Here is a 17,414-nt window from a genome sequence, read left to right on the forward strand (position 1 = left end):
TTATATACACTTTACTGTTCAGACTGAAACACAGGTTAAACCTCACTACTGTCTGTTTTTGTTCTAGATACAAGATGTAATCATAACCTTTAGGGACTACACCCATTCATCAAAAAAATTCAAAGTTGTTCTACCGTGTTATGTTGCCATTGTGCCTTAATAAACCTGGTTCATTAAAGCACGTTGTTGGATTGAGCAGAGTGAGTGCGTATGCTGTCCGCTTCACTCCATGGCCTGTCCGTCTGCCTGTGGTGAAATATGCTGTGCTCATTGAGGAGGCTGGAGGTCTCAACACTGAAGTTTACCAGAATCCCCCACACACAGACCAGTACCTACTCTTTGACTCACACTACCCTGTGGAACACAAACTTGGGGTGATCAGGATCCTGCAACACCAGGCAGAAAATGTTTCCTAGAAGTCTGAAAGGAAAGAAAAGGAACACATATGAATAAAACTCTTAAAACACATGGTTAACACAAATGAGCCTTCGTCAAGTCAAGTGAAGGTGCACGGTTAGAAACCAACTGCAACAGAAGGACAGGATCGGCAGGAAAGAGAAAGAGCAGGAAGCAAAGAGGAAACTGAAAAATGCCAAAAAGAAGGACACTAGCCACACAGGTACTCCCATAAAAACACATCTCCAGTTCTTCTATGTGATGTATAGCATGGATGTGTCTGTGAAGCTTCTTCAGTTCAGGAACTGAAGAAGCTTCTCGGATGAGAGGTCAAATGTCTTCAAGCAACTTAAAATCCAGACGCTTTTCTTTGCAAGCTCCTTTGACTATAGCATGGATAATGATATCAGCTGAAATTAGAATACTGTAGAACAGGGGTCGGCAACCTCTGATCAAAAGATTGGAGGTTTGAATCCAGTGAACGGCTACCCTGTGGTACTCGTGAGCACTTGTGGTACTTGGATGAACCTTGGATACCTTGGATACCTCGGATGAAAAATCAACATCAATTCAATGTCGTCTTGCTATCTGAGTACACACTACTCCTGGGGTGCTGGATTGGTGGCTGCCCACTGTTTCACTGGGTTAAATGCAGAGGGTAATTTCCCTATGGGACTTAATAAAGTATACAGAACAACATTGTCATCTCTTATCCAGCAGGTTTATTGAGAGAATTTTCTCCAAGCACGACATCCCAGTTCACTTCAGACCCAGACAAAACTCACAAACGCAAACAGAAACTCAGCACATGCTGTGTACTGCAGCAAGGAGTGCCCAGCCCACTACTCTGCAATGAAATAACAATAAATCTTGTGTACCCTTTTTTAAGTGCGATTGTGGCGTTTTTCTACTGGTCACTATTAGAACTAGTTTCTTTCTTGCACTGAAGCCATTTTGTTGCCCACTTTCTAACATATTGAGTAAACTGTGACAAAAACAGAATTTTAAAGAGAAGGAAAGTATTCCTATGTAGCTGAAATAAAAGGGGATTTTGTTAAAATAAATGCTCACGTGAGAATGTGCTAAAGACATATTTCACTAGCTGGGCCTACATTCTCAGTTACGATTGATGGTGGTGGATGAAGAAACGTGAACAGATGCTGCAATTTGGGGTGGGTCTCCAAGGGGACTGGCAGTGGCTCCCAGGCCAGGCAGATCCCCATGTACTAATGGGAAGTAAATAAAAAGCAGGTGCGGGGGATGAAATAAAGCACCAACAACCGGTATGACGAACGCGGCCGTGACTCTGGCAGACGAGCTGAACACTTTCTATGCTCGCTTCGAGGCTGCAGCTAAGGACTCCAACGATGCTAGTGCTAGCGGCGCTAACAGCTGCAGACAGGAAGATACTGCCAGCACCGGAAACGTGCTCGTCATCTCCGAGCATGAAGTGAGAGCCTTCAAGAGAGTGAACACCAGGAAAGCAGCAGGACCAGACGGCATCCCAGGTCGTATCCTCAGAGACTGCGCATACCAGCTAGCTCCTGTGTTCACTGAGATATTCAACATCTCTTTATCTCAGTCGGTGATCCCCACATGCTTCAAAGAGTCCATCATTGTTCCTGTCCCGAAGAAACCCCACCCTGCTTCTCTCAATGACTATCGCCCTGTAGCCCTCACCTCAGTAGTGATGAAGTGCTTTGAACGCCTGGTCAGAGACTTCATAATTTCTTCACTACCAGACACACTGGACCCACTACAGTTCGCTTACCGTCCAAATCGTTCCACAGACGATGCCATCTCTCATCTCCTCCACACATCACTCACTCACTTGGACACTAGAACGGGGAATTATGTTAAAATGCTCTTCATAGACTACAGCTCTGCATTTAATACCATAATTCCCTCCACACTCACCACCAAGCTGGAGCATCTGGGACTCAGCTCATCTATGTGTCAGTGGATCTCCAACTTCCTAACTGGCAGACCACAGGCAGTAAGGATGGGCGGACATGTCTCAGCCTCCACCACTCTCAGCACTGGAGCCCCCCAGGGGTGTGTTCTGAGACCCCTGCTGTACTCTTTGTACACATATGACTGTGTGGCCACTACCAGCTCCACCACCATCATCAAGTTTGCTGACGACACCGTCGTGGTGGGCCTGATCTCTGATAACAACGAGACGGCCTACCTGAAGGAGATTAGGAATCTGGAGAACTGGTGCCAGAGGAACAACCTCCTTCTAAACGTCAGTAAGACAAAGGAGCTGATAGTGGACTTCAGCACTAAGCAGGAGAGGAACTACCAGACCCCCGTCATCAACGAGTGCCCAGTGGAGAGAGTGGACAGCTTCAAATACCTCGAAGTTCACATCAGTCATGGTCCTGTCACATCAACACCGTGGTGAAAAAGGCCCGTCAGCGTCTCTACTACCTCAGACGCTTGAGAGACTTCCAACTGCCCTCCAAGGTGCTCAGGAACTTTTACTCGTGCACCATAGAGAGCATCCTGACGGGAAACATCTTAACCTGGTTCGGGAACAGCACCATGCAGGACAGACAAGCTCTACAGAGGGTTGTGCGATCAGCTGAGCGCACCATCCGCTCCGAGCTCCCTGACCTGCACTCAATCTACAGCAGGCGGTGCTGGACCAAGGCCAGGAAGATCGTGAAGGACCTCAGCCATCCCAACAACAGACTGTTCTCTCTGTTGAGGTCAGGAAAGCGATTCCGCTCCCTGAAGACCAACACAGAGAGACTGAGGAGGAGCTTCTTCCCGCAGGCGATACGGTCTCTCAATCACACACCACACAGTACTGACCCACACATATAGTTCTTACACACACACTGGACATTCTGGACATTGTTTTCACTTCATCACTTAAATCACTTTAAGCATATTTGCACTGCACAAGACACTAAATAATGTGGATTGCACAACACTGGTCATTATACTCCTCATTTCCAGTTAATACTTGTACAGCTGCTGTTATTGTGTATATATATTTATATTTCTTCATACATTCTTATATATTTCTATACTGTGTATTGTGTATTTTGTTGTACAGTTATTTTATTTTCAACTTTAATTTATATATTTTATCTTATTCTTTACCAGTTAAATTTACCCTTCAGTTTAATTTGTGTTGTACAGTTATTTCATTTTTAACTTTAATTTTTGTATTTTATTCCTTCCTAGCTAAATTTACCCTTTTTAATTTTCATATTTATTCCCTATCTTATTCATAGCCTTTTCTTTTTTTTCTTTAGGTCACGAGCAGTTGTCTAAGCATTTCACTGCATATCGTACTGTGTATGACTGTGTATGTGATAAATAAAATTTGAATTCGAATTTGAATTTGAAATTGAGAACAGGTATTAGTGCAGGAGGCATATATTCACTGAAAACCGGAAGGGGCGTGCATGAGGTGTGGTCCCACTCCTGATATTCAGATGTAATGAATGAAATATGCTGTGTTTATATAGGACCGAATGTTCATACAGTGGTTTGCAAAAGTATTCGGCCCCCTTGAACTTTTCCACATTTTGTCACATTAGAACCACAAACATGAATCAATTTTATTGGAATTCCACATGAAAGACCAATACAACGTGCACACGTGAGAAGTGGAACGAAAATCATACATGATTCCAAACATTTTTTACAAATAAATAACTGAAAAGTGGGGTGTGCGTAATTATTCAGCCCCCTGAGTCAATACTTTGTAGAACCACCTTTTGCTGCAATTACAGCTACCAGTCTTTTAGGGTCTGTCTCTACCAGCTTTGCACATCTAGAGACTGAAATCCTTGCCCATTCTTCTTTGCAAAACAGCTCCAGCTCAGTCAGATTAGATGGACAGCGTTTGTGAACAGCAGTTTTCAGATCTTGCCAGAGATTCTCGATTGGATTTAGATCTGGACTTTGACTGGGCCATTCTAACACATGGATATGTTTTGTTTTAAACCATTCCATTGTTGCCCTGGCTTTATGTTTAGGGTCGTTGTCCTGCTGGAAGGTGAACCTCCGCCCCAGTCTTAAGTCTTTTGCAGACTCCAAGAGGTTTTCTTCCAAGATTGCCCTGTATTTGGCTCCATCCATCTTCCCATCAACTCTGACCAGCTTCCCTTACTCTGACAAACTTGAACAGTGCTCCGTGGGATGTTTGAGGCTTGGGAAATCTTTTTGTAGCCTAAGCCTGCTTTAAATTTCTCAATAACTTTATTCCTGACCTGTCTGGTGTGTTCTTTGGACTTCATGGTGTTGTTGCTCCCAATATTCTCTTAGACAACCTCTGAGGCCGTCACAGAGCAGCTGTATTTGTACTGACATTAGATTACACACAGGTGCACTCTATTTAGTCATTAGCACTCATCAGGCAATGTTTATGGGCAACTGCCTGCACTCAGACCAAAGGGGGCTGAATAATTACGCACACTCCACTTTAAAAATGTAAAAAATGTTTGGAATCATGTCTGATTTTCATTCCACTTCTCACGTGTGCACCACTTTGTGTTGGTCTTTCACGTGGAATTCCAATAAAATTGATTCATGTCTGTGTAATGTGACAAAATGTGGAAAGGTTCAAGGGGGGCGAATATTTTTGCAAGCCACTGTATGTGTTCATGTATGAAAATCTTATCTACCAGCATAAAAAGACCTTTTTTATTCAGTCCAGGTGACAAACAGACCATCACTTAAACACAGAAATTCTCAAAACTTGCTTAACTGCTGCCCAACTCTTACACATCTAGTTCCTGTCCCAGAGTGTATGAAGTATGACTTTAGAGAGAAGAATCGATCTCTGCACTATCAAATCGTGACTTTAACTGTCTTTGGAGGTTTTGGAGTATGTACCAAATGTCAGTCAAGAGAACATTTAAGGTGATCTAAGGAGCTTGAAAAGAAAAGCAACTGGACTCTTTAAGTTTCTTAAAGACGTTTAAATCTCCTCCTCTCCTCCGAGAAGCTTCTTTAGTTCTTGAGAACTGAAGATGCTTCTCGACAATTAATGTTACCTAACTAGTGATTCATTCGATAACTCAGCTGAAAAGATGACCAAACTAAAACCGGTGTAATGGCCATTAAGTATTTAAAATGTGAGTAACTGTTCTCCGTTATGTTACTGTTTAAAAGATGGTATTCAGAATACAGTTACTTTGTTGAAATAAATGGATTACACGGCGGTCTTTTCCTGTTTCATATTTTAGGCTATGCCTTCTTTTGGTAATTCCACGCCGGTGGAAACCCAAACAAAACACGTATGAGGAGGCTCTAATGCCTGGGTCTCAATCTCACGGCCCATGTCACCTCAAATGACGTGTTACAGGCATAGCCCTAAAGAATGTAGCCTCATGGGCAGTGTAGTCCATGCTGCAGGGAGAACAACACGTTCTCATTCCCAAAGCCTATTATGGCTGTGTCCCAATTCAGGGTCTGCACGCTTGAAGTACGCACACTACGCGTACTACGTACGGTGCGTACTATGAGTACGAGAAGTGCGGAAATGAGAGGCTTGTGAAATGGGACGGTCTAGCCTGCGTCGCGCTGTTCAGGTTGCCTAGCAACCATGATACTAACCGCGAGAAACGTTACATACAGCTTTGTGTGACAGAAATGAAGGAGAAGAAAAATGTCTTGTTGGTCATTCATTTTTGTCATGACATCACTTTGATTAGTTGAGTATCTGAGGCTGAGACCACATGACTGGAAATATATATATATTACAGCAGTGAGCTTGAACTTGAAAGATTCAAGTTGCAGTTATTTATATTTCCTATCACCTTAAATCTTCACTCAAAAGTGTATATACAGATGTATTATACATAAGAGACAAATATTGTTCGTTTAATATGTTGGCATTATTACATTTGGCTCAATGCTTACATATGTGTGTAAAAACAAAATGTACGACCTGTGAAAACTGTGTCTGATAGAATGAAGAGTAGACTGATATATGAAATATTTCTTTATTGGGTGAGAAAATCAGACCATGTCATAGCTGCTTTAAGTCATACAGAATAGATATCAGAGCCTTAAATAGGCTGACTTCTGCTAAATGGGTCAAACTGGGCAGAAAGTATACAAACACATAACATCCTTATAGAATATGATGTAACACTATAGATCAACTTACCTCAGAATATATAAAGCATATAAACAGTTACAGCAATATGATGCAACAAACACAGCAGTGCTACTAATCCAAAATACTCAAAGCTTCATAGAACTGGAACAAACATTTATTTTTAGCTCCATTCTGCTGCTGATACAAACTTTAGGTTTCTGAACATTAAACTTGTTGCTGCCTTTCATAGTGTGTAACTTGAAGGCCCTGAGTACTTTCTCCCACACTGAAAACACTGGGATGATAACATTATTTGAACATTACCTAATAAGACTGATTCAGGACAGACAATTAGTTATGTTAAACTTTCCTAGCAGTCCTTCACAAACAGGGAACAGTCTGTCTATTGTCTCCATCTGTCAGCTGCTGCTGGCTCTTCCTCCTCCTCTTCCTCACACACTGCTGAGTTTGTCCTGGTGGATCATCAGGGGTGCAAAGCCTCACAGATGATGTGCAGCAGTGGGTCCCTCAGTCTGTCCTCTCTCTGGACACTTGCAGTTGTCACACATGGAAATCAAATGTGTGATAAGCTGCAGGATTCAAACACAAGTGTAACTTATAAACACATGTTCATACTTTTATTCCACAATCAGAGAGAAAGAAACAGAGAGAGTGTAGGACAGACAGACAGGTGACAGTCTCAGGTGTATACACTGCTACAAAACAGCACAAGAGAAGGAGGATTTAGTGTTTGTGTTATTACGAGTGTAAACAAGAAGAGTTCCCAGATGGTACAGTGGACACATGTGACTCCTGTGATTAAAGCATCTTTCTTTCAGCTTAACGAGTGAACCGTCAGCTCGTTCAAACACACGTTAAAGTCCGTTTGGCTCGACACCACCGAACAGAGGCATCAATATAACACAGCTAACATTAACAGTGCGGTGAATCCTGCTTGTGCCGTGATATTCAGGACTGCAAACCGAGCAGCATCACTGACTTTCAGCTTGTTGTGTTTGTGGATATATGACTGACTTTAATTATCCATAAAATCATCACATTCTCTGTAAGTTTAAGGTCGACTATATATATATTTAGAAGTAGAGGCTTTAAAACCAAGTTAATGCTGAAAGTACAAACATCACTAATGTCACACAACTTTGCCGACATGGGGCCAGCAGTAATGTTTTAATGTTCTTCGTTATTAAACATTCGCACATAAATAAGTGACATATTCAGTACTTACTTTTGACAGTTCACTCTTCGGCCGCTCCCTTCTGACGTCTGCCGTATTTTGCGGCAAAATTATCCACACCCACCGCCGCGCTATGAATTGTGGGATATTTTGGACCACGAAGCGTGCACCGGACCACGCTTGATATTTGGGGAAATCGACGGCGCATTTGGAGTATGCATTTGAAGTACACTTCGAATTGGGACAGCCGTCGTCGCGTGGCGGTGACGTAATCGCACTTAAAATGCGTACTTCAAGCGTGCAGACCCTGAATTGGGACACAGCCTCTGTGTCTGTGAGTGAGGGAGGGAGAAAAAGGAGAGTGGAAAAGTACGAGTTGTCACCGAGCAGAAACGGGAGCTGGAAGCATGCAAATATAATAATAACCACTGCAGCCAAAAAGAGTGCCTGACGAGCCCAGTTGTAAGCTATTAAGACTTGACTGTACACTATGTTCGTGTTTTCCACCGAAACAATAAGTTCCGTTGGAGCAGCCTTTCAACGCCTCTTGTTAAAGTGAATTGTTAAATGTTGTCATTTTTATGCTTACCATTTCTACATAGTTTCAAATTGTGTGATCAAAGACATTCCTTTGTTCCCCTCCCCAGCCTGTCAAGGTTTTGGGGGGAGGCTGTAGTGTTTTATCACAGACACATCCCATGTGAAGGTTCTGTTTGATGTTTGGTAAGCTTCCTGTCCTTTTATGGCTTCAACTGTGTTGTGCATGGTGAACCAATACAGGGATTGAGCTATATATTGGGTGTGGGGGAGATTACCCTCTTTTGACCAAGGATGTTGTTAAAAACAGTTGTGGTCAGGAAGTCACGCACACAGAGAGACACACACACGCACACATTCTCACATATTCGCATACACGCACACACACTCACACACATACACGTGCTTACACGTGCACACACATACATACACACACAGTGCCTTGTCTTTGTAACCAAGGGGTTTTTTACAAGGGGAGGTGCTTGTGTAAACTACTGTGTATTGTAACAGCTTTTCAATAAAAGGCTTACAAGGAGGGCTGCTCTTTGAAGGAGTTGGGCTGGAGACAGGTGAGGAGCGTTGAGCTCCGCGGGCCTGGTTCCGATCAGCCTTCCCTCGCTAGCGAGTAAAAGATCGTTGAAGATGTTCTGTCTTGTCTTCGCCCTTCACAAGAATAAGTCTGTAAATTAGCGGGGCCTGTGGAAGCGCAGACTCCACACCTCTCTCTGTCTCTCGCTAGCAAAGTTGACCCAGACAACAAAGTAAAGCTAGTTTTCAGAGCCCGACACGGAAGCCGACGTATTAGCCAGAGGTCCCGTGGACCTATTTCATATAAGTACGAAATAGTTTTAATATGAGATCGCTGCAAAAATGGCGAGTAACCTTCAGTAATAGTAATAAATCACACAGCAATAATACATTCATGTAGCTATAAAAAGCATGATAATATATTAAGTAATCCAAAGTATTCAGAATACGTTACTCTCATTGAGTAATGTAACGGAATGCGTTACAAAATACATTTTGGGGCATGTATTCTGTAATCTGTATTGGAATACATTTTAAAAGTAACCTTCCCAACACTGGCTGCAACAATGAGTTTTAAGTAAAAAAAACAAAAAACTGAACAAACAAGGAAATGATGTTTCTCCTTATCACGCCCATCCAGCTCTCACTGTTGTTGCCCAAATGAGCATTAAGTTATCCCAGTAGGACAATTTAGTCTCCTGGGGCCCGTTCTTCGTACCTCGCTAAGTAAGTTAGCTGGATTAGATTGTTGACGATTTCGCGTGATCTTGGATCGTTCGGTTCCCCGAAGCTCATCCGGGACTTGCTGTCATAGCAACAGAGCCGTAAGCATAAACCTGCTCGTGTAATCAAGATGAGAGACCACGGCTATAAAAGCGAAGGTGGATTTGGGAAGCCTGTCGCAGCCATGTCCTGTCCGTTTACGCGAGCCACCCATTGCGGAAGGTGCAAGATTGATAAGGAGAGTTTTCAGAATTCAGCGTATATTACGGGATAGACAGGATCCTTTAGCTCAGCGCGACAGTGTGCTCATTGAGAGATATTGATTTTCCCGTGAGGGTATTATTTACTTAACCAACTTGTTGACGAGGGGGTGCAGGACCACCACCTGTCTTTTTTTGCTCTGCCCTTTTCTTGGTTGCTGTTATGAACAAACAAACAGAGTATTCCAGGGTCTCTTTCCTAGAGACGAAAAGCAATATGAGTGATAAATATTACCATTCTGTAGAATATTCTTATATTTCACTTTTACTTGTTCCCATGTTCTAGTGGGTCCTGTTGTGGCTCTAATGTGAAAGAGGATATAATATAACATATTATAATATAATATAATATAATATAATGTAATATAATATTGGATAATATAGTGTGATATGATAAATCTACCCTACCGCCTACTGGTGTTGGCCAGAGGGGCCGATGGCGCAATATGGCAGCCTGGCTTCTGTCAGTCTGCCCCAGGGCAGCTGTGGCTACAACCGTAGCTTGCCTCCACCAGTGTGTGAATGTGAGAGTGAATGAATAGTGGCATTGTAAAGCGCTTTGGGTGCCTTGAAAAGCGCTATATAAATCCAATCCATTATTATTATTATTATTAAATTACTTACGAGTTTAATTTGTCAGCAACTTCCTGCCAGCCCTCTCTCCTTGCTTTTGCAGCCTTTGCAGTGTTCCCTTGCGTTTTAATTAAACTCTGAAACTCCTGAAATCCCTCAATCAAGAGTTCTTGCTCTGCTGCCGAAAAATACCGAGCGCGCTCCTTCGACATTTTCGCCGACCAATCAGAGGGTTGCCGATCAATGTTTCTACTATCAATGCGTAGCCCCTTTTACGACACCCAGTGATCTCACATTACTTCATCCAGCTGTACTAATCGTCAACAGCAGGTGTGTTCGGAGAACCGGATTAGCGAGCTCACGGTTAGCGCGATGATTTGGTCTTGGATGTGTCATTTGATCTTGGATGTAGTAAGCGACGTACGAAGAACGGGCCCCAGGTGGAGGCCATATGTTCTGGACTCTTGGGTGAAGAGAGAAGCAGAGTTATCAATTGATCACCCCCCGGTGGTGGGAGGTGAGGATGCTGAACAGACCTGGCACACCTAAACATATATTGAGAGTGTGCTGGGAATGTTTGGCAGAGGACCCAGCACCACAAGATCAACTTCCACCTCCATGAGAGGTGGTTAGGTGGTGACGATGTCATGTGTTTAAGCAACTTTCTTTACAACAACTGCCAGTTCACCCTGAGAGCCTCTGGATGTTATAGTGATTGGTTGACATACCTCTACAATTCTTCCCAGTCAAAGAACACTGCTCTTCACCCTTGCGAGGATATTTGAGGGTACATGGAAGTTTCCCCAACCAATAAACATGTGTTTTGTGGACTTAGAGAAGGCATTTAACCGTGTCACTTTGAGTTTCAGGATGTTGGGGTATCTTTCCCATTGTTAAGAGGCATTCGGATCTTATACAATCCATTGCAAGAGCTTGGTTGGCTTATTGGCTTATTGGCACAATAAGTGGGTGTTGGACACTGCCACAGCTTCCCAATTCTATTCATAATGGTTTTGGACAGAATTTCTAGGCGTAACCAAGTCGTTATCCAAATGGTCTGCTTTTCGCAGACAATGTGATTCTGTTGGTTTCATCAGGTGGTTGCCACCAGCGGGCCCAGGAGGAGTTTGCAGCCATGTGAAGTGGCGGGTATGAGAATCAGCACCTCGAAGTCTGTGGCCATGGTCTTCAGTGGAAAATGTGGAAGAAAACGGATGAATGGATGAACAATGATAGTGCAGCAAAAACACACAGCTTATAAAACACACTGAAATCTGTGATTAGACTCATTCCGTTCTAACTAAATACCTTTCTCTCTTAAATGTCAACCCTGCCTCCTCTGATAAGAAAAAATGGAGTCCAAAGCAAATTTGGACTAGTTTTCAGGTGATGGTGGGTCCTCTGGCGTTACTTGCTGGAGTTTCTAACTGTGGGCCCCCAGGATTGAATCTCCTTTGTTTTTAGCACATTCTCACATGACCATTCATTTTAACATACTCCATTTTTAATTCAAATACAGATTAATTAAGTGTGCCTATGCCAAAAGGCACACTTATTACTATTGCTCGGATTTATTATTCTTATTATTAAGTGTGCCTATGCCAAAAGGCACACTTATTACTATTGCTTGGATTTATTATTAAGTGTGCCTATGCCAAAAGGCACACTTATTACTATTGCTCAGATTTATTAAGTGTGCCTATGCCAAAAGGCACACTTATTACTATTGCTCGGATTTATTATTATTATTATTTTCCTTTTTCAGCCTGAAATTTTCGCGCGTAACTCATCCCACAGTTTTGACACAAGCTTCATATATGTTATATCATTTTGTGCGGCTGGATCAGGAATGGTATGCTATGACTTTTGGTGTTTATTACTTCTATAGTTTTTTAAATATGAATATTTTAATGCAAGTTTTTGCCCATTGAAATGAATGGGAGTTGAAAGTGAAACTTTGCAAACTCCATATCCCAGAGTCAAACAATGGCGGCTGCCACTTGGTTTAATATATTCCTCTTATTCGTGTTTCTAGGTCACAAAGTAAACTTTTAAGATATTTTCAGGTGAGAATGTAGGTGTGTAAACGTTAAATATCTGCTCGTTTTGTCAAAACATCCCATATTAGCAAGAGATTTCTCACGATGTTGCTGCTAGCCGGCTAGCTAGCCGCCGGCTAGCGACCCTTCGCTAAAAAACACCTTTTCAGTAAGGCGTCTCTCCTTTCAACCACGATCGCTCGCCGCTGATCGACCAGTGGTGGCTAACGATAACTCGTACTGCGTGCTAGCTAGCACGACGGAGTTTCTATACAGCTGTGGGCGCTGTTACTTGTAGTATCAGCTAAATGTTAAACGGTAGGAACGTTTCTGCTGGGTTGTTGTTGTGGGGGGGGATGAAAAATAATACAGGACACTCATTGGAGTAATGGCGCGTCTCGTGTGTCTGTCAGTTATGCCTCCAGTCAAATAACATCCATAACCTCAAATAACGGAACATGGTGTCAGAAGACAACTGGAAACGTTAGTTGGGCATAAGTGTAAGGTTTCGGCGTCGGTGCCAGGTTAAAGGTCGGCCAGAGAGGAGCTGCGCGAAAAGAGACGTCATGAGTCAGTTTCAAGTCACCCCGCAAGCGGACGAAAATCAAGTGAACGCCCTTATCTACACTATGGGCGAGGAGGCAGAGGAAATATTGGTATCCCTGCACCTGACTCCCGAAGAGGCAAGCGATTATGAGACCGTTAAAAGGAGGTTGGATGCTCACTTCGTAGCCCGAAGAAACATCATAGCACGGTCCGAGCCACAAATTGAACGCCTGGTTGAATTGAACTACCTGGGGCCAGGTAGGGCATTAACAGGGAGAGGGGGACACAAAGATATACTTTTCTTTCTTACTCTCATATAAAATATTTAGCTTTTATTAAATAGTTATCTGAATCTTACAACCAAAGTTTGTAAAATAATACACAAGATTGGCTGTAGACCATAGGTGTCAAACTCTGGCCCGTGGGCCAAATTTGGCCCGCAGCCTAATTACATTTGGCCTGCGAAGCCATACCAAATTACTATTAGAGCTGGCCTACTGGTATTATACAGCTAATATATATATTGTTTAGTATTAAGCTTTGCTTGTTCCATATTCAGTTTTCCAGCAAAACGTGTTTGAGTCCATAAGAAAAGATTCATTCTTATATCTGGGGGAAGATTTTTTTTTTCAATAAATATTAATGTTAGCCCACGACTTTGTTCCAGTTTTGAATTTTGGCCCACTGTGTATTTGAGTTTGACACCCCTGCTGTAGACCATTGTTAATCATTCAGAACACTGTGTAAAAATAACAAAAAACAAAAAGTGAATGCAAAAGTGCATAAATATTTATTTTACGTGTTTGATGTGTGTGGCAGGGCGTGGTCTGCAGTGCCGCTGCAGGGGAGGTGGACCCACCTCAGGGGCATCTGCAATCACGCCTCTCAGGTGTAAAGTCTGTGCTCTCTCTTTGCTTTTTGCTTTTTTGTATGTGTCGGGCTGTGAGATGAAAAGCTACAGCCAGCTGTGTGGGTACAGCAACTATGTGTGAAAAGTGGTCCATAACGTAATGCTTCAAAGCGTGTTCATGCAAACATTGTCGGGTCTGCTTATGAACCTCTGCGCACAGCGTCTACAAATCGGGGCTGTACGAAGTCACCTCATCTTTACACAAAACCGTAAGCTGTCATCTGTGAGGCGCGAGCGGTGTTTGGTTTTATCATAGTTCATGGTGGAGAATGGCTGCTCTGCTGAGTTTTGCTCTCTGTAGCCGTTTGAATGGCAAACTATACTGATTAGCGGCGGCATAGGCACACTTAAAATTTCTTCAGAAATTTTCGCTTTCTAGTATTTTCTATTACTTTTTCTCTGTGTTTGCCAATCACAGTTTACTCAATCTAATGTCTTTTTATGAAATTGTAAATTTTTAAAAGTCTTTGCTTGATTTCATGCAGTGGAGCCACTGCAGTGGGGTGTAGTTTGAACACAGGATGAATGAGTGACCAAGAATGTAATAACGAAGAAAGTTGTCTACTGACAACTGTATAAAACAAAAACTATGCACAATATTTGAATTTATTTTTGAGATATATTTTTTCCTATATGAAGTCATTCTTTTTTTAACAAAACTCAAAAAACAGCCTAATAAATCTTTCAGTCATTTCAAGTACTGGCCACTTCACCACTTGATTCTATAAATTGACACTTTGTGCTGGGGTTAGTAGCTTATGGCCATGCCACCCTGAGCACGCCTAATCTCATCTGATCTCCAGAAGCTAAGTAGGGTTACCCTTGGTTAGTACTTGAATGGGAGACTGCCTAGCAATACCAGCTTCTCCAAGCTTTTGCTTTTTTTTTTATTTTTTATTTTATTGATTAGCATTCAAATATCTCAGTGAAGACAGAACAAAGATCTACCACAAAGCAAGAAAGCATGAGACAAGGCTAATCAAAAGGTATTGGCTGAAGCATTTGCTTATTACGCCAACCCTTTTAACAAAAGATCTTTTTGCATGCAGCTCCTGTACACAGGGCTCGAAGCAAATAATAAACCAAAGCAAAAACAAAACAAACAAACAAACAAGAAAAAAAAAACTTTCCACCTTAGATAAGTAACTACATCAAAGCAAAAGAATCAAGAATTTTTGGGGGGTTTTTGGGGTTTTTTTTTTTTTGCTCTTTTCATTCTTTCTGTAATATTGGAAAAACACAAGGAGAAGGTGACTTTTTTTTGTGGTGATTTTAACATCGATCTATTGAAGGCAAACGACCATAATAAGACTTCAGAATTTATTGATACAATGTTTAGTTTTGGATTCCATCCGTTGATTCTAAAGCCGAGCAGAATAATGATGGATAGTGCCACTTTGATCGACAATATTTTTGTCAATAAGATAAACGGCAAGATACATAGTGGACTGTTAGTCACAGATGTAAGTGATCACTTGCCTGTCTTTTCAGTGTTTGAAATGAACAATCAACTTCATTTTCAAGAGGAAAAGCAAATTGATTACAGTGGTAGAATAAAAACACCAAAACAAATTGCGGCTTTTAAAACAGACTTAGAAAATTATGACTGGCAAAAAGTTTATGTGGAAGACACTAATGATGCATACAACGCGTTTTTGGATATATTTTTGTCAATCTATGACAGCCATTGTCCAATTAAAAAGTTTTCTAAAAATTATAAAAAGAAAAAACCATGGTTTACACAAGGTCTGGAAAGAGCCTGTAAAAATAAAAATAGGTTATACAGGATTTTTTTGACACATAGAACAAAGGAAAATGAAGACAAATATAAGAAATATCGAAATAAATTAACATCTATTATGCGATATGAAAAGAAAATATTAAGGCTACCTGGAGTGTATTAAATAGGATAATAAAAAATCAACATAATATATGTTCTCCAACACGTATTGTAACAAGAGGTAATGTAGTGATTGAGAATACTGAGAGCATAGTTAATGAATTTAATGATTACTTTGTTAATGTAGGTCCCAACTTGGCAAAAGAGATTTCTGTACCAGGAGGAAATTATGATAAAGTAGATTCTACTTCTTGTAAATGTAACTCAATGTTTCTTGGTGGAGTCTGTGAGAGTGACATTGTAGAAGTGGTGAGTAAATTCAAGAGTAAAAAATCCATGGATTGTGACGACCTTGACATGTCACTAATTAAAGAAGTTCTTCATAGTGTCCTTCAGCCATTAACATATATTTGTAACAAATCATTTCAAACTGGAATTTTTCCAGATAAAATGAAAATTGCCAAAGTGATCCCACTATATAAAACTGGTGATAAACAGATTGTGTCAAACTATAGACCGGTATCTTTACTGCCTCAGTTTTCAAAGATTCTTGAAAAACTATTTGCAAACAAACTAGATTCTTTTATTGATAAATATGATTTATTGAATGATCATCAGTATGGGTTCAGAAGAAATCGCTCAACATCTCTAGCTGTGATGGAATTTATTGAAAATATTGCAACGGCTGTGGATGAAAAACAGTTTGGAATAGGTGTGTTTATTGATTTACGTAAAGCCTTTGATACGATAGATCATTTTTTACTTTTACGGAAGTGTGAAAGGTATGGTTTAAGAGGTGTTGTACAATTTTGGTTAAATAGTTACTTGAATAATAGGTTCCAATATGTGAGTATTAATAACATGAAATCTAAACTTAGAAAAGTAACTTGTGGAGTTCCGCAAGGATCTGTTTTGGGACCTAAGTTATTTTTACTTTATATAAATGATATTTGTACAGCCAGTGATACTTTAAAATATGTGATGTTTGCTGATGATACAAACTTATTTTGCTCTGGAAAAGACATAAAGAAATTACTGAAAACAGTGGAAACAGAACTCATGAAGTTAAATAGATGGTTTGTATTTAATAAACTATCATTGAATGAAAGTAAAACAAAATTTATGTTATTTGGGGGTAGTAAAAGTAATATTAAAGCAAAATTGAATTTAAATAATGTTGAAATTGAAAGAGTATATGAGACAAAATTTTTAGGAGTAATTATTGATGATAAACTTTGTTGGAAGCCCCACATAGAACATGTGAAACGAAAATTATCCAAGTCTATTTCTATTCTTTATAAAACAAGAGATTTTTTGAATAAGAACTGCCTTTATATATTGTATACTTCCCTTTGTTTGCCTTATATGACCTACTGTGCAGAAATTTGGGGGAACACATACAAAACATATTTGGATTCAATATTTAAATTGCAAAAAAGAGCTATTAGAATAATAAATAAAGTTGGATATAGGGAGTCCACCAACCAGTTTTTTGTAGGATCATCTATGTTAAAATTCATGGACATTATATATTCTAAAACTTTAGAAATGATATATCGTGTGATGAAAAAGAATGTTCCAATTTGTATTTTAAGTATGTTTCAACTAAGAGATGGAAAATATGATTTAAGGGGGTCTTATAAGTTTGAAATGCCTAAAGTGAGAACCAATGTTAAGTATAGATGTGTGTCAGTTTTGGGAGTGAAATTATGGAATGGACTTAATGATGAACTGAAGATGTGTTTTTCTTTGTCATTCTTCAGGAAGATTTTAAAAATTACTATTATACAAGGTTATAGA

The sequence above is a fragment of the Simochromis diagramma genome, unplaced genomic scaffold (genome assembly GCF_900408965.1).
Source record: "Simochromis diagramma unplaced genomic scaffold, fSimDia1.1 OVJJ01000565.1, whole genome shotgun sequence".
Lineage (NCBI taxonomy): Eukaryota > Metazoa > Chordata > Actinopteri > Cichliformes > Cichlidae > Simochromis > Simochromis diagramma.